This window comes from Dicentrarchus labrax, unplaced genomic scaffold, assembly GCF_905237075.1.
Source record: "Dicentrarchus labrax unplaced genomic scaffold, dlabrax2021, whole genome shotgun sequence".
NCBI classification, from domain to species: Eukaryota; Metazoa; Chordata; class Actinopteri; family Moronidae; genus Dicentrarchus; species Dicentrarchus labrax.
In genome coordinates this window covers 31,456,107-31,478,414 of record NW_026136713.1, presented here as the reverse complement: position 1 = coordinate 31,478,414, position 22,308 = coordinate 31,456,107, and the positions used below count along the sequence as shown (strand labels likewise).

The window sequence follows — 22,308 nt, the reverse complement described above, 5'->3', positions numbered from 1 at the left end:
TGGTCACTTTCTGACTTTGCATTATGTAGCTGATAATGTACAGCAGTGTTGATTGTTTTCATTGGAAAAATGTTATGGGTTATACTTTGATAATTGGAATGCACACTTTCTGCATATGCCCAGTGAGCAATTGCCTTATCTGCAGCCAGTATTTGGTTTGTCCATTCTGGGCTACCGTAGAAACATGGTGGTTCAACATGACAGACTCTATGGAAGTCGACCTGTGGCATCTGTAGATATAAAAGGCTAATTCTAAGGTAATAAAAACATAACTATTCTTATTTTCAGGTGATAATACACTAATGAAAACATAGTTATGCATATCATATTTAATTTCTACCAATATATCACCCTAAATGTTAAACACCAGAGCTTTAAAAAATAAAATGGGTTGTACTGCACAAAAAAGTAAAACATAAATAGCAATTATTTTGTTTCAGAAGGATTTAGAACAGCAGGCATTTGAGATATGTATTCTTTGTGTATCTCCATATGTACAACCTACATCTTTTACTCAGCTTTAGAGAACCCTCCTGATTTACTGATCAGATTTAAGTAAAACAAGGGGCACTCTTCTGTGTGAAGCTGCGACTGTGCAGTTGTAAGCAATATCTGTCCATGATCATATGTTGATCCAAGTGGAGAGGACATGCCTCTGTAAACATCACATCACAATATATTTATAGCTTACTTCATAACAGTGGATTTAAATTGAGCAATCATTTCTGGAGATGATGCATAGCGGTCTCAGGTGAAGAAACAACATGTTACGGTGTAGTGATCCTCATCTGCAATCTATTCTACTCATTAACACCCTGTTTTTTCATGCAGAAACAGCTGTCTGACTCAACACTGGTTATATCTTACCATCGGGAGCCAGCGTTTAACCATTTGGGCTGCCCAGTGGCATTGCACCTGCATTTTAATAACATTCCCATTTAAGAGCCAATCAGTGGAGCCTGGGTTCTGACAGCTGTGGTAGAGCAATAAATCATAAAATGAGGAGAGGCAACAAAAAAATCATTTGCATGTAATTAGAACTGTGGCTTGGTCAATGTTGTGGTTAGCAAACTTGTGCCCACGCACAGGTCTTTAATTTCTTACCTAACAACAGACCAGCTACGTCTGTCATTTCTATGTGATATGTGTGCGGTGCTGCTACAAGCAGCATTAAGCTAGCCGTTCACAGATTCCTCTTTTTCTCCCTGTTAAACTGATGAAGACGTTTGTTTTAAGAATAAGCAAATATTGCACGTAGTTATAGCATCACATTACAGTGATTAAGATATGATTAATACTGTGATATAAGCATATATTAAAAAAGTAGGTGTTGGCTATCAGTGTAAATGAGCTTAACATATCCCTGTAGGTCAACATATGATATCATGTAGTTTGTACAATGTTTATGAATTATGTATTTTTATTTTTCCAAGATAGGTTAGTATTCAAATTATTCATAGCCGGCGTTGTGACTCTAAATTTAGCAATATAACCTTTTGTGAGTTCTTTATGTTTTTACATTATATAATTATTTGAACAGTAATTTTCTTTCTAGGAATCCTCAACAATGAATTGAAAGCATTCAATAAACAATCCAACATAGGAATGCTGGTGCATTATTTTTAACCTTTATGTAAATTGTTAGAAACAACAGTGTGTTAGGGAATGAAGTTTCTTCTCTTTGTCTCCTTTTAGAGATGCACCAATTCCAATTTCAGTTTTTTTTAATGTCTGGCCTGCCGATACTGATTTTCTTTCTTTCTAAAGAACTATAACTTATAGCATACACAAACATTATAGAAATGTTTCTTCAATGGAAAATTCAACTGTATGTTCATAATAAAACATTGAACCAACCAATCAATTGGCGTTAGCTCTTCCTCTTCTTAAATTGTCCCATGTGTTAAACACTATTTGGCGTTCTGAAGACCAGCATGCTCACCAAAGAACAAAAGGGGGTGAAGACTGTGGTCTGGGGTTAAGGGTGTACGGTTTAAATAGTAGGAACAGAGAAAAGAAATGGATTTTGGACATTTGCACTTACCATAAATTATCTAATAATCTGCCCTTCATGGCTGCCTACGTGTATGCCAAATGCTATGCTCAAACAACTTTGAGTGAGAGATCTTCCCAGTGCTTATGAGGTATTTAGAGCACTGTACTTTCCAATGAAAGGAGTCTTCCCAATACTCTGTCCTTAATAGCAGCCATTACGCATTCCAAATAAATGGAATAACAAAGAAAAGCAATATTTCACTATGGTCGTGAAAGCATTACAGAGCACATTACAAGTGCTTAATGATGCTCATCCCCTTTTATCTAAATTATTTGTCTTATGTCTTTTTATGTGTCTTTGCTTGTTAAAGGACCAGAGTGTAAGATTAAGTGGCATCCAGTGGTGAAGTTGCATATTGCAACTAACTGAACACCATGGTGAAGCATGTAGGAGAAACTACATGAAACTCACGCCATCACTGAGTGAAGTGTGAATGTGGCACGTAGTGTAAAAGCGCTTTGAGTGGCCAGAAGACTAGAAAGGCGCTATACAAGTACAGGTCCATTTACCATTTACCAATCAAATGATCATTTCATATATTGTTGTTTTTTAATATACTGTTTAAAACCGACTGTCAGTGAGAAGCTGTTATGACAGGAAGCTTTGTACAAAGATCTGAACAACCTATTTTTCAACCCTAGCATGAACAAAATAGTTTAAATTGTGTTTTCAAACAATAGCATCAAAAATTGCAGAAATGGAAGCAAAACAATTTTTCACTGAAAGCAGCCTTCGTCACCTCGCTCATTAAAGCTTTATTAAAACCTTTCTCGCAGTGCTCAGTTTGCTTGTTCACAACACTGCATTCTTATAGCTACTTCATGGATGGATGGATGGATGGATGGATGGATGGATAGACTTTATTAATCCCCGAAGGGAAATTGGGTTGTTATAGCAGCCAGGTACATTAAAATACAATAAAATACAATTGAATAAAATACAATTGAATAAAATACAACAATAGAATAAAATACTTGGATAGAAAATATAAAAAAAGATAAAAGATAAAAAGGTAGGTAAGTTTTTAGTTTTTAGTTCCAAGATGGTGGTAATAGTACTGATGGCATGATGGTAGTGTTATTGTTAATAACAGTATATAATAATAACAGTATATAATGATAATATTAATAATATTTATAATAATATAATAATAATATGTATATATATAATATGATGACTGAACAGATACACATGTATACACATAGATATTATACATTAATATTGATATAATGTAAATATGTGTCATATATTCAGCCTGTGCAAGGTATGCATACATACATACTGTAATATATATACACAATATATATGTACATATATACACAAGATATGATATATAGCATATGTATAATAGATATTTGACTATACAAGAAGATATATATACAATAGATAATATCTTATATATTGTTATGTAATAATAATAATAATAATAATAATAACAATATAATGTTATTAATATAATAATAATATATTGTATAAATATAATATATAATATCAACATGGTTTGTATTAACGCATATCACATATGATAGTATATGAATGAATGAATTAATTAATGAATTAATGAATGAATGAATATGAATACAGATTTATTAACAGGTTTATGCAGAATGTGTAACCAGGGGGCCTTTTTCACATTCCTCTGTTGACATATGATGGTGCTTAAGTTTTACTTGTGTTTTATTGCTTCAATGTTTACCCTAGTGACACACATACACCACCTCTAATACATTTATATAGCATATGAGTAAACTAGATGCAAAGTTCCTCTAACTATATATGATCATGATATACTCCACAAGCACTCAGCAGCTTCTTAATGTCAGTCAATTTCTGAAGAAAAGAAAATTATTACATTAGCGGACTCATTTCTAGTAAATAACCACAGCTCAGATGACCACTCTCACTATCAGTTCCATTTCAAATATTGCCCTTTCATCAACAAATCAAATTATCATCTTCCTGCTTGTTTCTGTAATCAATGGAGGAAATACTTTGGCTAATTGCATGCAGAGAATATTGCATTCTGGTAGTACAAAGCCTTTCCCTGATTATATGAAGTAAACTTACCAACTGAACTGATATTTGTTTGTCTGATTATAAATACAGTACATTATGTACTCAACTCCAGGAAACCAGCATGGAGGAGCTGTCTCTTGGAAAAACCATTAACTCTAACAGACTTATTGCAAAACATAAAATCCTCTCCAGCCAATTATTAATTAATTAATTAATAAGTCTCATCATGTCAAAGTGTAGTGTGCATAAGTGTTACCTTACAAAGAGCAAAACTATATTCATGATAATCCATAAATAAAATCAATCAAATATTACTGCATGTTCTGTGAGTCCTTCCAAAAGTGTAAACCCAGAAAGAACAATTCCCATTATTTAATTTTAAGATTTGCTGAACAGACATCAGTCTACATTATTTGATGTATAACTACATTAAAAAGGCAACTTTCAAATTGTTGTCTTTGTGACAGACCTAGGCTTCATACAGTATTTGTGTCTGATGCTGGGCCTGCCTGTGCTTCCCTCTTTCCAGATCCTCACTGATTGTCCAGGCCCCTCCCACCTCATTGAGGGATAGAAGCCTTTTAAAGCTGAGTGATTCCAAGATGGCTGCCTCTCTCTCCCTCCAGGGAGGCTGGTGCCTCCACTTGTTCTTTGTTTTTTTTTGGGTTCGATTGTGTTTAGTTTAAACTTAATTCATATTACAGTACCTCTGTATTTACCTAGTTTCCTGGCACCCAAAAACAACACTTCAGTATTAGAAGGCTGACCTAACACCTCCTAGTTTGCTTATGTTGAGTTATACGTAATAAATGATTTGTTTATTTAAGCACTTACTGTGTGGCCTTGGGGCATAACATCTTACACTTGCAACGCTACATCAACCAAAATCAGTTTACTTTTTACGTTTAATAGGCTTCTGCTGTCCTTATTATTTTATTGTTACATCAAACTTTGATAAATAATATTTTAAAATTATAAAATGTGTAAATAGTTGAAGGCATTAGCATGTAACACAGATAATGAATACATTGATAAAATTACAGTAAAGTCTTATTAAAAAGATATGAGGTCTTTTTATATATATAAAGACTTCATATCTTTATAAAAAAATAAATAATAATCATATATATATATATTTAGTTTTGTTTTTTTTCCACCTAAATCAAATTTCAGAAACAAAAAACTGCTTCAAAAGGTCAAAGCTTGCCAAATGTCACCACCTCCCAGAGCGGCTGAGAGATCAAAGTTGTTGCTTCAGAGGGTGAGACAGACACTCTAATACAACCCACACAGGAGTAAGCTCCTGAAGCCCAAGGGCAATCACTCAGTGCTCTAGAGCCTACACACTGGAACTGTCACCTGAAAAAAAAAAAAAAGAATGTCCTGTTCTCAGACCGCCGTCCTGGCACTTTCTGTGTGCGTGTTCTCCCCACGTTAGAATGAGTTTGCTAGCTAGAAGGTCCAGTTTTTAGTAGGAGTGTAAATGTGTTTGTGTATGTGTTAGGTCTGCAACACTGATAATGAACACTATGGGGAAAGGCTCAAGCTGTACAATAAGTATCACTCAATATCAGTGAGATTACAGCTGAATGCTCATTTTCAAAAGGTCCAAACACTAGACAGTTACCAACCTGCAAACTTTGGTTATTACGCTCCCCCAGCCCTCGGGGGGGTAGTGGGTCCGACACATACGCTAGGCGATTTGGCAAATTTTGGCATTGTGCTTGGCAGCGTACAAGATGACCTACCTTTGTGACGTCGAAGAGCTTTTTTGCAGCTAGTAGCATATATTAGCTTCTTCGCGCACAACACACAGAAACAAGCACCTGGCTCTCTTAATTATTGGCACCAGCTACCAAAAGGCTTGCCATCTCCGCCCCTTTTTAAGTCCTTTTTCAGTAAGCACGTCTTCTCCAGGCTTCATGACTTTCCCCTCCATCTTTGGATTTCAGTGAAACGGAGGTAACCGAGAGGTCATAGTGTACACGCTACAGGTTAAGTCGGAGGAGAAAAGCGAAGTGTGGCATATTGTCACTATCCGCTGAACACTGAAAACCTATGCAGCAGCAATTTATGCTTATTTTGGAAGAAGATGAACATACGTGTAATTTCCAAGTCTGACGCTGTTCGATTCATTTTCCACAATTCACAGCCTGTTTTTTCCTGAGTTGTCTGGAACGCAGCATCAACTGCTGCTGGCCTCCCGTGGTTACTGTTGCTATATCTGTCACAACCTTCGGAGTACATCCACGGTCACAACAACCGTAACTATGCACGTCATTGCGTGTGCATAGTTACGATTGCTAACGTTGGATTGGACAGTAGCGGTTTGAGGGAGGGGCTTGACAATATCCCGCATCAACAGGTTTTTTTTTTTATGTTTAATTTTTTTTTTTTTTTTATGAACCGCAGTCAAACACCACACGCCGGAGATCCGGCACGGTCCCAGAATACTTTAAGCCCTGAAGACTTCCAGGTCTACAAAACACAAAATCAGCTGTAAAACGTCTTCAAAGCCCAGGAAGAACCTGTAGCAGATGCATTGTTTCATGCATCTTATTTAATGTAAAGGGAAACTCAGAGGTAACATGAAACTCTTGTAAGAGCAGACATGCAAAGCCATACTGACAAAGATACGCATTTTGAAAGTCTTTGTAGTGCAGTAGCTTCAATAATGCCGTAAAAAAAAGCCTGAGACAGACATCTTAAATGCAAGATTTTATCACAGGGAGAAGTCATGCAGTCAACTGGAATAAAATGCAGAATACAGTACAGATGACAGCAAGGAGAAGAGGAAACCTAATCTTCCAAAACTAAATATGCAAACTGCGGAAAGTGTAGACACCAAAATATTTTACGAACCATCTGCACACAAATATAGTAATTACCATAAAAACTTGCATCAAGATCATCAAGTAAGAATATTTGGGTACCACTTCTTTAGTTTCAAAAGTTTCAGTATCAACTGCTGCCACTTATAATGTCTGTGTAACTGAAAAAATCATCACAGATAATAACAATATTCTGCCAGAATGTTGAAAACTTGACATTACACAGTCTGGATAGCACACAAACATTTAGACAATGGTTAATCAAGCTGTATAACCAAACCTAGAATTTGAAAGACTCTTCATGTGTGTGCCCATAGCAAGAACCAGTTGCAAAATATTAGAACTTTCAGAAAAATAATCAAGCTAAGGTAATAACACTGGCCTAGATTAATGTCTTAAATATGATAGAACATAAAGCTTGTTCTACTTCCAAGGCCAAGCCCCGTCTCCCAGGTGTACTTCTTGCTAGCAGGCATATAATCTACTGTATCTTGCTCCTGCACAGACAGTGACCTACTTAAAATCTAATGAAAGTTGCCCCCCCCCCTACCAAACCCCCACCCTATCTCATCAAAGTAGTACACACAAGGTTACCTGAGCTCAGTGTCAACAAGGAGTCACTCTGAACATTTTTCCAAAAGCAGATAAAGTAAGCTGGTGAAGCACCACGTTGTAAGTGAGATATACTGTAACAATCAGATTAGTGGCTTTTTATCATGCCTGATCACAAGACTAAAACCAACTGAAACCTTTTGCCCATTAATCAGCAGGGCTCCCACTTAAAACCAAATCAGTTTTCCTCGTGTATGCTGTAGATGGCATTTCTTCAGTTTGCTTGACCAGATGGTGAATCAATTCATCACCTCTTAATAACATTCAATCTACATTTTCCATTTAGGAGGATTAAAAGATGGCAACCCGCTCATATACAATGGATGGTGAGTGCAGATCACAAAACACTGCCAATATAACATGCTGAAAGGTTGACTCTATTACTAGAGGTGTTACGTCCACTTAATTAGACAACACTGAAAGAGGAGCGATCCTGCCAACGTCACAGACTTTTCTAATCAAATCCTAGATGACAGTAGCCAACCTCATGCTTATCAGCTCACAATCTGTGCCACATTTTCAATGATTATAAAGACTGCTTTGTCAGCAGTTGATAGTGAGGTGTAAGTCGAGTGGATGACAAACCAAAGTGATAAAAAATACATTATAAAACAGTAGTCATTACTTCAAATTCAGACATAATACTTTACCCTGCTGAAATGAGAAATCAGCACACAGCTCCCTGTTTTACTTTTTTTACACCACCCAAAGATGGCAGCTGCTTCTCTCATCTTTATGTGAATGGTTCAATAGCTGATTTTCTGCTAATCCTTTTGCCATTATTTATGTCATGTTTAGCTATCACTGTTCACAAAGTGTTTTGTTTTAGTGTTGCTGGAGCCTGGTGGGAGGACCCGATTGCAACAGTTTAGTTACAACATTATAGGTACTTCTATATTCTTTCAAATAACATATTTATGTGGGAAAATTTCAAATGAAGTGTGCACTGAAAAGAACTTCTACATACAATCAGTGTATCCTGATAGAGGGCTTTTTTCTCATCTCCTAGGCTTTCTCTAAGTCAATGGATAATTTAAATAATTCATGTGAACAGCCAACTTACTCTTTTTACATCATCCATATTTATAAAGTCAATATGTTTTTCTTACTAAACAATATATTGTGCAGTTCACATAAAAAAAAAAACAGTAGAACACAAAATGGAACTAATTTTCTTGAACCGATCTGCTATTCTGTAACAAATGTTGCTCCAAAATGGCTGTCTTTACTCTTCTTAGACATCTTTTAATATGAATTGTTTGGGACTTAAAAACTATAGGTTAGAAAAGGTTCGATTTTGTTTTTATTTAATTTTGTATGGACATTTCAGATCAAGCATTCTCATTCTCCATGGTCCGATAAGGAGGGAATGACCTCCTTATTCCTAAAATCACTGCACTCTTCAGTTCAGTTAAAGCACACACTGCCCAGTGTCAGCACAAACTTGGTACAACATGTAGCAGGTGGAGGGACTGCAAGCCAAAAAAAACCTCAAGTGTGACTAAGGACTCTTTTAGCAGGTGGAGTGTACAGTCCTGTGTCACTGTACAAAGAACATTGATCGATGATTGTGCAGTCACACTGCAACAGTTTGCTCATTAGCTACACAGTTTTAATCCCTCAAATATTGTCTGGAATATAAATTACACTAATGAAACCAAGATATGCTCACTCGGGAACCGCACATCAAAACATATCTTCTTTAGCAGATCCAGTCGTATGACATCTGACAACTGAATAGGCATGGCACAACCCGCGCTGGAGCACAACTTCTGTCCACCGTTTGATGCCTATAGAGTGCAGACCTTTGATCTAATTTTAGTGTGCGCCTTGCCCTTCACACAAATATTCATTATCCGTGGCACAGCCGGAGCGGTGGTACAGTGCCAATCGGATGTACCATCAATTTTTGCTGAAGGAGTGAAGATTTTGCACTGTAGGAAATAAAAAATAAAAAAATAAAAATCAGGATTTTTTCATGGTGAATATCTTGGGCTATGAGCCCAGCCATCTGGGTGAGGGAGGAACAAACCCAGCAAGGGATGTGAGAGGAAAAATAAATCTGTGCTTCTGTGGTGAGAAGTTTGCTGTCACTTGTTGCTTGGACCACAAAGCTGCACATCAACTTCTTCAATGTATTTATTAATTATCTTAGACACCTTGTGGATCATTTGGAGGTTTATCACTTAATACCTAAAAGCTGCAACATGGCTTTGTTTTTTTGGTTCATCTTACTCCTAACACTGAACAATGCTTTAGGTGTTAAAGTAGATTAGCTTGCCAAACACTGTTACCTCCTCTCTATATGAAGGACAGTTCATCCGAGTTGCACTCCAGTTGCTACTGATCATTTAAATGCTATCACCTGCTCTATCACTGCAGAGCCTAGTCCACTGCCATGCCTACAACTTTGTTCCCAGTATCCCTGTGAGGAATAGGATGCTGCACCACATCATTTTCTCTTTCTCCTCCTCTCTCTCTCTGTGTTTAACAGCTCACTATTACCATCCATCTGCTGTTTTCATGTGTCATCAAAGATTTTTCTTCCCCTCACCAACTTTAAATATTCACTCCGTGTTCTTTCAACAATAGCTTACAAACACTTGGAAATAATTGAGTCTCTGTGGGCTGACAAAAAAGAGAGCAGTGATCGTGCACAGTGGAAGTGATCAAATATGGCCTTGAGCCAACCGTCTTTGTAGATGGTCTTTGTATTGCCATTGATCCGGGGGTGGATACACCCAAGGAATACATTATTTATGAACTTTTCTTTTCTCCCGACAGTTGAAAGTAGTGAGTCACAAACAGTAACGGGATTAGATGGGTGATGCACCGGAAGAGAGGAAACCAGGGCCGCCGAGTATATGGACAACCCTATGGACCAAAGGCAGTGGCCACAAAACAGTGTGGTAGAAGGCTTTCATCTCCTAACAGAACAGTAATTGTCAAGATAATGTACTCCACAACCTCACTGTACACAGGGTGCCATGTCATCATTAATATGGGCACAGAAAGTGCTTTTAACAACCTCTCAAACCTCGATGAGCCAATCATATGCCCCTGCAGTAAGCTGTAAAAAGTCATTTCTTTTTCTTCCTGCGGGGCAAATACATAACTGTGTGATCATCAACGTTGCAATCTGCCACTGAGTTTACCTCACATGGAATGTTTATGTGGTCGTGCTTTCACCGCACATCCATATAAATTGCAAAAGATAAAACAGTAAATGTGGTGATTTTGTTTTAGCATTTTTAGTATCTAAGGACATTAAGTTGCTAATTAGCTGAAAGAAGCTAAGCGCTTTCCTTCTCTTAAGTAACACAAACATGTTAAACAGGATTCCTAATGCAGTCATGTACAATAATCCCATTACTTTCTGCTGAGTGCTTTTAGAAAGAATGCATCTTAACATGTTCATAACATTTAAATTATTCAAATTTCTGTGTGTCTAAGTGTTTATGTATGTGTGTGTTGGGTTTGTGGGGGTGTTTGAGGGATACCTTTAGGGTACACATATGTCTTAAATGTAAGCTGAAAATGTTCAGAACTCCACCACTTCATGATGCAGTGTATATATACACAATTGATACACACACACACACACACACACACACACACACACACACACACACACACACACACAAAAAAAAACACACACACACACACACACACACACACACACACATTATTTTCCACTTCATACAGTGGCAGGTAAACTGAGTGAACTGAATGTTACTGAAGACATACAGGTTCAAACACATTATTGTTGTTTACCATGAACTGCTAAGATACAGAAAGCGTGGGTCATATCCACACCAAAGAGCTTTTCTACAAACACTTCTCAGGCTCGCTGATTAAACGGTCTATCAAAGCCAAAAACTCAATGTTAAACAGCCTTTTTCCCTTCTCTTGGCAGGGGCAGCATCGTTGTTGCTAAGCACCCATGTCTGCATTGTATTTGCATTGCACATCACATAGATCACTTCTTGAAGTAGTAGGCCTATTTCCAGTATTGTGGTGTCTCTCTTTTTTTGTCGATGTCTGTTGAAGTCTGAGTTTCTGCATTTGGTGATCTTTATTGTGTCTGTTCAACCAAGCCAGTTGTTTTCATGGATTAGCTGTAGGTAGAATCACTGGTGTTACAAAAATTGATAATTACATATAAAATCATTTAGATTTTAGTTCAACATTATCTATCGTGAAATAGTGCCTTTTCCTCAGTTCAATACATAGGCTGTAACTATTCCTGAAACTCCCTGAAGCTAATCAAAGCACACTCACATAGACACAACACACACAGAAGCACACACTTTTTCAGAGCCACTGCTATATAAGCCCCCTGTCTCTGTGTATCTGTATGGATGAGCTCCAGGCTGTGACCAGCAGACCAAGAGTTGGACAGCCTGGCATCCCCTGAGGTGCCCCTGTTTCCCTCCTATTCATTCTTCCATCCCAAGCAAAGCCCCAAGTGCTGTAGGATTTTACACTAATACATGCTCATTGATTTATAATTCACAGTGAGCATGCCGGCATCCAAGGCTAGGAATTACACATGTTGACAATAGCAGTGGCGCTTGTATACTTGGAAGTAAAGGTCAATGCTTAAATTTGGAGGTTTAATTCCCGGCTCATCAAACAGGAGAGGGCAACACAGTCCCTGCAATATCTAATGTGGCAGGCGAGCTGAATTCGCACTGTGTGTGTTGGGCATTTCAGAGGACATGTACATTTAATCTCCGTCATGCATTTCCCACATTACAAGGCTGGCAAGGGAGAACTAGTTGTTGCTGGCATCCATAATTTTATTCATGAAGGCATGTGATGTCATTCATATCTTATAGCCTGCATGTTTGAACTTAAAGACCCATTTGTGATCCAGCTGGCATGAAGTGTGAGTACTGCTTTGAAGGCTCGAGTTCAGCATCATGGCAGTCCCCATGTTGGTTTGTTGGAGCAGTGGTGACGCGGGTTGAGAGGCTGTCATTGACTGCACTTGGTTTAGACAGGAAAACAATGGTGGCTCGCCTGGTCATACACATTCTCGTATTCCAGATAAACAGTACACTAAAATATGTTTCTGAAACGACTTTGGGCGAGAAATAGGGAAAGCAGTAACAGAATTTTTATACATATTTGATCATCACTGCTTAGTTTAAAGCATACCCTGCTTTATCTTTTTTTTTACTGAAAAAGGGACCATATATTACTTAATGAACATCATGCAGTATGGAATAATATTTGAGATTGAGACCATTAACTCATTAGGAAAATGTTTACTGAGCTAATAAATACAGTAAGAGGTAGGGTCATTTCTCCATAAAATTCAATACTATATGACTTGAGCTGCCCCCTACTGGCCATTAGAAAGAATGCAAGTTTAAGACACTTCTGTGTTGAACCTCTGTCCACTAATTATAGACTATAATTGGCTAGCATCTGCCATTTAGTGGAGACTAAGGCTCATAGAACTTTCGTTTAAACTCGGGAACAAGTTGGTTAGAACTGTAATGGCCTGTCATGAGGAGAGCAACCCCGTCTGACTATTCTGTCTATTCGGCACAGGAGAATTTTTTTTTTTTTTCAAACAAAGTATCTACTGGAATGGGTCAACTAACCAAGGCAGTATTAGGTGTTCGATCATGGACTGTCTACAGAGGCATACAGAATAATGATCCTTTTTCCATAATTCTGCAGCTTTAAGGATATGTGCCTTTGCCTGTAAAGTTTGTAACCCAATTTGTTTAGATATAATTAAAATTTTAAATAGACCTTTTACAATCTGTAAGTACACATACAAATCTTGGTAACATACAGAATTGCTTTCCGAATGTCAAAAGCACAAACAAACATCAGAGGGCAGGCAAGTCTTCAATCTGATGAATCACTGTGTAAACAAAGCCAATAGTGGGCTGGCAGTGTTTTCATGGAAAATGTCATATGGTAATGACAAATTACAAATTTAAGTGATAATAAACATTGGGTTTGTCTCTCATTTCACACCAATTGGATGGTTGTTGAGACTTATTTATTTACATTTAGGAAATCTTGTAGCTACTAAGCATATATATACACAACCACAGTGTATTAATACTTGATGATATACTAATCTGAATGAGCTTGGTGAAAATTCTTGGTAATGTAATTAACATTTAACCAGCTATTACTTCACAGGGGTTTACAGTGACATATGTTAAGAGAAGGGGTAGTAAATATATCGACTAATCTAAAGCAAGCCACCAGTTAATCCCATTATTAGTCAGTATCATTATCATATCAGTTAAAACCCTGCTTCAGCCCATGCAATTACAAGTGGGAAAAAACAAAAATGATGAAACAACACAGTCTTGCACGCACACACATAATAACCCACATTTGCTCCAGACAAACAACTGAATCATCAGACAACATCCCTCTGTAACCAAAAGGCGAAGAGTGAGACCACAGCAGGCAGGAGGTTATGTGCTGCCGTCAGAACCTCCATTGCCTCCCTGAAAGACTCCAAAATGTCTAGAGCTTCCACTTGACAGTCAAACCTCTGGTAACACACTGAGTAGGCTGGGAAGAGAAAAGGAGAGAGCTGGAGCGATAAAAAGAGAGCGGGAGAGAAGCTGGGAGAGGAGAAAGAGTTCTTATCTACTCAGTATGCTCCCCAGCCCAGGAGCAACAGCATGACAAAGGTTCTAATGAGTCTCTCGCCCAACTGACAGCTATCTGAGATTATACGAATATAAGAAAGAAGCATGCAATAAATTAAAAGGGCAACACTGACTCACAGCCCCTCCTTCCAATTTATTGGCAGTTTATGCAAAAGCCTGAAATAGAGCAGGAGGTGACTGCAGTATATGGGAGTTCAGGAGCAATGCCGTTATGAAATTGGGTTGGTTGCACTTACTGGACGGCAGCCAGCTGTCCCTATCTTAATAGAACAGTGCACGTATAATAGGAACTTTTTGTGCCTGTACTGGAATTAATCTTGTGTCAGCCTGGTTTTGTTCTTGTACACCAATGGAATAGTCAAGATTGACATTTAGGCTCTAAAACCCAATAAAAGGCAGGACCACCAATTATAGAAAATGATTCACTACTGTATGTGCTATTAGACCCATTATCTCTGGATTCTGGATTTTCCCTCTCGTATTCTTTGTTTCACTGTTTAACTGCACTTTGAAACACATTGCTTTCTACAAGGAACATTTTCCACCAGGAGTGCGACAAGACCCATCGCAACATTATGTGAACCTTCAACACCTGGGGAGACGAGCTACTTCATTCTCCCAACACGACGACAGGTTTTCTGCTCTTATTGGGGTTTTAAGGTGTGTAGGCGTTCTTACTCTTCCCCACAGACTCGTTAAAGCATAAGCAACGAACAAACACCCAAGCTGTACTTTAGCCTATACGAGCTGTAAGCCCAAAGGAAGCCAGGATCAGTGACCTGCACTAACAAGTGCAGGGCCAGTGTCCTGCTGAGAGCCTTTCATAGTCTGCCAGAAGCGGGGTTATGGGAGCTTGTCCAATGTAAGAGACACAAGGGCTGTTGGAGAGTCCATAGTCCCCTCAGAGAGAGAGGAAGTATCCATGTACTGACATTTCCACTATTGTTGAAATGAAAAGACTACACTCTGACATATCCAGATCTACCTGTGAAGCATTAGTGGGGACACTGTAGTATATTCAAAGGCCTAACCTTTTCGGGCACCAGCCCAACCACTCAGAGCTCAAGGATACATTTCACAACTGTTACGTATCTAAATACTAAAAAAAATGCCTTTATTTGATAGAAACAGCTGAAGATTGACAAGAAAGGGGGGCAGAGAGAGAGGTGATGACACGCAGCAAAGGGCCACAGGTCGGATTCAAACCTGTGCCGCTGCAGCGACTCCATATGTGGGTCGCCAACTCTACCGACTGAGCTAACCAGGCGCCCTGGAAGACCTTTTTAAATGACTTTTTTTTACTAAAAAGCAACACAAGTGAAGTTTGTTCTTGTAAAATCCATGCACATACTTATACTCTAGCATGAATCTGGGATTAACTGAATTTTACACGTTTTAGTGAACATGCTGAATAAATAATTTCTCCAACCTTGATATTCAGCCTTTGATCTGCCTTGCTAATACTCATTATTTAATGGAACTACAGATAAAGCTTAACAAGACAATGAACACAACAAAGAGTTGAATATGTAAGTAGCCCCTCACCTTGATACAATAGACGCAGCAATTCTGTTATCATCTAAAGAGCAAAGCGGTCAATACTCTAAATACCCTGCTTCACAGCTGAAAACTGAGGGTGCAGGGAAAGGATGAAGGTGGCAAAGTCGCTGTAAGGACATCCTAAAGTGGCTGATGGAGGCAGAACACAAAATGGATGGCTCCAACAGGGGCCTCACTAGAAAAGAAGCAGTATCAATCTTTCCTTGCTATTAGGATATAGGCAGGTTATTCTATTCTGTGAATATTTAATGATCCTTAATTAGTATAAAAACAGGACTGGTCAGTAATGGCACATAAGTGGTTTGGCTGTTGTGTTTGTATGTTTGTGGCTCAAATGGCTTATTGGTTAACTGACGAATAATGAATAACATAAGAAAACATGCATCTCACAAGGACACAAAGGACGCAGTGTCCATTTACATACTGCAAAGAGGCTTTGTAAAACATCATGGCCAAGGATGTTCACAGATGTACTTCACTGCACTCCTCTGTTTAGACAGGAGACTACAAGTGAACTGGATGTCAGCATTACATACTGTATACACTGGTGGAGCCAAAGTCTAGCACCTGTATAACAATATCACAATAGGGTATTTGTTTCTTTTGCAATTTTACCTGAATCTGATTTTTTTTTCTCTGTCTAGAATCATAATCAAGGAATAAACACCAGTTGTACATACATACAGGTTGTATGTATGTACTCTGCACTATGTATTTGCTAGGTTTAAGGGGAAACTAGTTTTAAAGAGATGTACTAAGGGAAGCTAAAGTTCAGATCAAGGTTATAGAATAAGATCTCTTCATTTAAGCTGCGGACACTGCTTGAGGACATTTGATCTTTTTTTTAGGGGACTAGCCCAAAATACCTTTTCCTTTTCCCCCTCCTGCTCTGTCTCAACTGCCACATTGTGCGACATCCAGTGCCCCCTATTCTTGGTCAGCTATGTCACCCCTGACCCTTACTAATGCTCCTTGTCGACACACACGGAAAGGGACTTTTCCAATGGTGGTACGACACTTATTGCCCTCGGCAGCTTGCCCAGGAAGGTCACACTGCAAAGTGACACAGACAGCAAGGTCACTGTCAATGGAAGCTGTTCGCAGATCAGTGCTCATGCCCCAGACAGCCACTTCCTGGTTAGTGTATCCCAGAAGGGCTACACTGCCACCAGCAGTCACTTAGCACGTAACATCTTCAACAGACACAGGACTGAAATCCTTTGTGTTCCTTTTCCTTATCTCTTTTGCCAAGTGTTTCTCTTTTGTACATAAAAGAAACGGTAGCCATATTTCATGTTTAATTTTAGTCTGTTACTTTTAGTTATGCTGTTAGCTTAACTGCCTCAAATATAAATGCAAATTTAAAAAAAGAGCCACACACTGAAACATGCATATTCCCTTACTGTAAGAGTACTGTACTCAATGCGCTTTTGTTCATGTCACTTTCATAAGATATTGGTGAGTGCAGTAATTGTCCAGTTTATCCAAAGGCCTTCCCCCGAAGGTATTTCAGGAAAGAGCTGCCATTTCCTTTGTAAACTAATAAAGCTTCATTGGAGCTTCATCTAAAATAATATTTTTTTCTGTGAAAAGTACTCTATTTATTAAAACAGAATTCTTTACCCCCCTCCTTTCAGTCGACCATGATGAGTAAGCATATTCTATAAATGACCCAGCTGTTCGAGCATATTGTGTTTCGCCTCATCAGGGATTCAAAGGGGCTGACAACAGATCAGCCAAATCCGTTCACGGCTTGGTCTCCAGCTGACCAGACCTCCATTTAAAATAAGGTCTTTTGTTTGTCTCAGCCAGCTGGTGATGTATACGCTACAGATGTGTGGCTCATGATAGCTAGCATGAGTATGTTAATGTGTTTCTAAGTGACAGCAACAATTAAACACACATTAGTCTTTAAATTGAAAGTATGTGTGATATCAATGTGAAAAAAGTACTCCCATTACTAATAATATTGTCCAGACACTAGTGAAAAATGAAATCTTGTAGTTACCTATTAAATTAAGTTTGATTTTAATAAATAAATGACATTAAGAAAAGAAGACAAAAGCCTTGTTTCATTTACATCTTTGGACTCTTTCATTGACCAAGTTAGAATCTGATATTTACACAGTACATACACCCAACTGTATCCAAAGGTCATAAAGGAAAAAAAACTTAAATATGAAACCCAGTGTTTCAGTCTGTGATCATTGATTTTTCTTCCATGTCCTTAATGGACAGGCTAAAAATACGCTGTTCTGCTTCTGGGTACAGGCCTTGTTTTTGACAGAGCTCACTGTACATCTGTCCTCTAACAACAAATGATACATCATTTACTTTGAAGGAATGTGGTGTAACACTTTTTATGATGTACAAATTTTACATGATATACAAACTATTGCTATTCTAAGTAAATCATTTTCTTATACATTCTGGGACACATTAAAAACTAAAAGATCTTTATATGGCTGTGTAAAAATGCCACTGCGTTGCAGCTGATCTTTGAACTCCAGAATCATTTCAATCTCAGCTTAAATTTTAACGGCTTTAAATGCATATCAAGTATCACATTTGATTTCTGACATTTAGAGTTTCCTTTCAATAGATAGCCAAAAGGTAAAGTGGCATCTGCAAATGACATGATGACATGCAGTAAAGGGCCACAGGACTCAACCTTGGTACATTGGGCGGCAGCTCTACCAGGAAGCCCCGCCAACACTTTATCTTTCTGAAAAAATGTCTGTTCTGTTTCACTTGGCAATGCCTCACCAACATAATAGTTACCTTTACTTAGTTTATATTCACAATTCACAACAAACAAAGCAATGGATAGTCCATATATATCGCCTAAACTTTTGTCTTATTCCATATGCTGTGATTTGGAACAGTACAAGACTCCCCTAAAGCCAACCACAAGATGAGGTATGACATCTTTGGAAACGCTACAACAATAAGTGATATTCATGAAACATTGATATTAATGAATCCTTAATTGACAATGTTAAGTCTCTTCGTACTATTGGCAAAATAAAAACCCAGTACTAAAATATTAGGCCTGATTTGGAACTTCTATAACTGAAAGATATTTTGCTGATACCAAACCAAAAAGGCACACATGAATGCAAATGATTTATCATACTTGGAAGCAGGTGTGTCAGATTTCAGCTGCCTACTGGCGTGCATGCATACTGATTCAAACTCAGTTTCTGTGAGTAATAAATCAAAACCCTAGCACTTTTGCCATCAAAGTTGTTTCCTCTGATTTCTGCCCCATGTGAACATGCTGTCAACAGCACTGAATAATCACGAGACAGAGGAGAGCTCCTTCCCTCTGTTCCGTCCACACCGTGATTCAGTTGATTCATAATATCACTGAAAATGGAGGGCCTTGTCTTTGACTCCTTTCACATCAGAAATGGGAGAAAAACACATGCTGACTGCATACTGTATATCCCATTTTACACAGAGAGAAGGGGATTATACGAGCACATAGGAAAGCCTGTATACACTTACCTGGGCACACACACACACACACACACACACAGTATGCATGTCCACAGCATACATATAGCCTTCTTCCTTATAGACACAGATGTCTACAAGCACACACACCGTCTTGCACAACTGCACATATACAGTGCCTGAACCAAACCATTTACCAAATCCGAAAGGCTGAAAGAGGCAGACACAGCATTGCTAATTCAGAGTTAAAAGGAACTACAAGGAAGAGCAAAGTCCGTCTTAGTGCTTTCCTTTAACCATGCAACTCCATATTAGAGGCAATGCGTCAGTCGTACCATGGTTAACACTCAATAAAACATCAAAAGGGATGAAGCTCAGAGCTCTGGACAAATACACACCCACGCAGATACCAGATAGACTAAGAATCTCTCTTTCAGTCTTACATGCTCTCTTAAATGCGTATGTACATGCTAGTATTCACATTTAATATGTACATACTGGAAATGTAGCTCATTAGATTAAATGAATACAGGAGGCAGAGCAGATGAGAGGTTTGCATCTCTTTCAAGAGGAAGCAATTTCATACTACGCCTCTTGAATGCTAAATGTTATTTCAATAGAACATTTGTGCAGAACAGCTTCTTGAAATCAAGCTCTGTATGCAGGGGAACAATTGGAGATTCAAGCCACCAATAGCCAGTAAACGCCAGATGCACTGGAGCTGTCATCAACTTCCCATCAGACTCCACTTCCCCCCAGTGGATGTTCTACCAGAGGAGAGACACCTCTTTTGAAATTTTTATATCCAGAGGCAAAGGCATTTAATGGTCACTGTTTTGCATGTTACATGAGGAGGTGGCATTATAATGCCCTGCCCCAGACAAAGTTGGGCTTTAACGGCTTAGACAGTCTATTTATTATTCAATTATTTTAAATATTTCAGGGGACCAACAGGATGCTCATGCAATCATTAATATTTCAACCGCTGCCATACAAAAGGAGGTAGCCTTGCACTTGTATAGTATTGATCAAGAGGGCAGCATATTCACTCTTCCCCAAAAAGAACACAATAGTAGACCTTATCCTTTGTGTCTGTCAGTCTGTGCACTGCCTCCTAAAACAGTATTCATTTCCATCTTAAAAGGAACTTGGCAAGCGAGAGGTATAAATTACTGTATCATTATTTTCCCATTTGAGAGGAAGGGCAAGAAAAACAGAGATGAAGAGACACAGAAAGAGATCCATTGCTGGACCAGAATCACACCAACAAACTTATATATATACACACAGAAACTGAAGGTGAAGGTATAATGTAGGGCGTCTGAGATAGTATAATACTGGACACAATCAGTTCACTGCAAGCAGAGATAAAAGGGATAGGGCAGCCGTTAAAAAGCAGACAGGCACTCACCATTATGAATAAAATGTGGCTACTGTACAAAAGTAATTCCCTGCGCTCACAGATACTGGCTGTTGCAAAGACGAGGACAAACAGCCACCGCAATTATGCCCCGTCCACTAGCAGCCTCCCCTGGTGATAACCGCTATGTAGCAAGGAAGCAAAGAGATGAATTGCTTTGCAGACAGGCATCTCCCCCATCAACACACATGCACAAGTATGCAGATACACATAGATTATTCTCCGCAGAGGGGAGCAGCGATCCAACAGCTAAACAAAAAACTAAAAGAAAACAATCATACTCTCTGTGAGCCCTGGGACATTTTATTGTACCCTATTATTAAGACATTGATCCAACTTTACACTTTATGTTAAACAGGATAAATACAGTCTTGAACACCTTTTCCATCATCCTTTCTCTTTCCTACTTCACTGTATCTTTCACGCTGAGCTTTCCGGCTCCCTAATCTGCCCTATTCTGGAGGGTGCTATTAATGTACAAGAGCCCGTGGATGTGTCCTTACCTTGAAATACCATCCAGAAACATATAGTCCACAAGATAACCTGTCTGAAGCTCGGTGCTGCTCCACAACAAAGAAAAAGGGCAAAAATCCTCCAAGTCTCTCAGAATCAGAACCCAATTCAAAACCTTTTTCTGATTTTTTCTGAACTTACTTTTTGTAAACAGGATGTCCTTCATTGATTCTGTACATAATCCGTTCCCCTTGACTTCCCTGGCGCAAGAGAATTTCTTTTGGGTTGCCTTCCCCTGATATTCCACCTTGGCACAGTGAAATAGTGTTATGTATTCTACAGAAAAATGCGTGTGTGAGAGACTGAGTGAGAGAGAGAAAGAGGCACTGTAGGTCTCTTCTGGTGCGCACTACCAGCTCCACCGCAAGTGAATCCAGCCGGTCTTCACAGCTCCCCTCCTGCCTTCAGGAATGAAATTCAGCATCCGCTGTTCATCCCCACAACAAGGGGAGGGTTTCCCCCCCGGATGGAAACTTTCAGACACCTCTGCCAAAGCTATAAGAGGTGATAGTGGATGCCAGTGAGCCCTGATTATGGGTTATTTTCCTCGAAATTCTCCCTCCTCAATGGATTTTTTTCTCCCTTTCCTTCTCCAATTTGCCTGTTATGTAGCTCTCCCCTCTCCGGAATAGGGTCTCACAGAATGGATGCTGAGAAAGAAGCGGAATGAGGCGAGCCGCTTGTTCTCCAGCTCCGTCTCTCTCTCTCTCTCTCTCTCTCTCTCTCACCCTCCCTTGTACATGCCCCCTCCCTGCTTCTCACTGCACCTCCCCACCCTTTCGTTTTCTCTCTCCTCCTCTCCTTCCCTCTCATACACACACAGAGATGTGCACTTCTCTAGCTCTGGCTTTTCACAATTACTACTGTGCCATTGCCAGCCATGTCAGACAGAAAGGTTCACCGCCCATACTCCTCAGAGAAACAAATAATGCTTGATAAATATGTAAAGTTAAATAGATATGAAGAAAAGGAGCAGCAGCATGGAAAAGAGCACTGAGGCAAGAGGCAATCTAATCTCCTTTCTTCATCCTCGTTACCTGATTACCAGATATCTCTAGAGTTTACATTGCTTTGCAGCTCTCTTTTGTACTAACTTTTTCTGTTTAGTGGAGTCTGTTCAGTAGTTGATGCCGGCCAACTGTCAAGAGTGACTGAAGAGGAAGACGAAAATAGCAAGCAAGAGAG

At 38.9% G+C, this 22,308-nt stretch overlaps 1 protein-coding gene across 8 annotated transcripts in view; it reads right to left on the bottom strand.

The window, feature by feature from the left end:
- lingo2 (leucine rich repeat and Ig domain containing 2) overlaps positions 1-21,813 on the bottom strand; it is a 280,055-nt gene extending 258,242 nt beyond the window's left edge. For 6 of the 8 annotated variants that reach the window (XR_007887017.1, XR_007887016.1, XM_051419442.1 and 3 more), the window contains exon 1: positions 21,114-21,813. The gene's annotated coding sequence lies outside the window, so the exon portion shown is untranslated. The remainder of the gene's footprint in view (positions 1-21,113) is intronic. The other 2 variants (XM_051419441.1, XM_051419445.1) reach the window with 1 other exon arrangement.
- Positions 21,814-22,308: the final 495 nt, after the last annotated feature.